We start from the raw sequence: 438 nt of genomic DNA, 5'->3' as shown, positions 1-438 counted from the left end.
TTGGCTTTTGAACTTTTTCTTGCTGGGCGATTGTGGATGTTTCCATTCCATACTCTGCCGTTTACTCTCCAGCTCGCAATGATGGATCCATGTTTCGTCACCAGTGATGATTCTGTCTAAGAAGATGTCACGTTCGTTACCATAGCGATCCAAATGTTGTTGGCAGATGTCCAAGCACGTTTGTTTATGGAACACTGTGAGTTGTTTTGGGACTCATCTTGCACAGACTTTATGAAACCCAAGTCTTGTGGATGATTTCATAGGCAGAACCATGACTAATTTGCAGATGATTTGCCACTTCATCAATAGTCACTTGTCTAACAGAACCATGTCACGTGCACCCTCAGTGTTGTCCTCATTTGTGACCGTGGATGGTCATCTGGCTACTTCCTCATTCGTAACACTTGTGCGACCATTTTTGAATTTTTCAATCCATTC

This window comes from Cryptotermes secundus, unplaced genomic scaffold, assembly GCF_002891405.2.
Source record: "Cryptotermes secundus unplaced genomic scaffold, Csec_1.0 scaffold1592, whole genome shotgun sequence".
NCBI lineage: Eukaryota > Metazoa > Arthropoda > Insecta > Blattodea > Kalotermitidae > Cryptotermes > Cryptotermes secundus.
The sequence above is the reverse complement of the archived record's forward strand: the minus strand, read 5'-3'. Positions refer to the sequence as shown.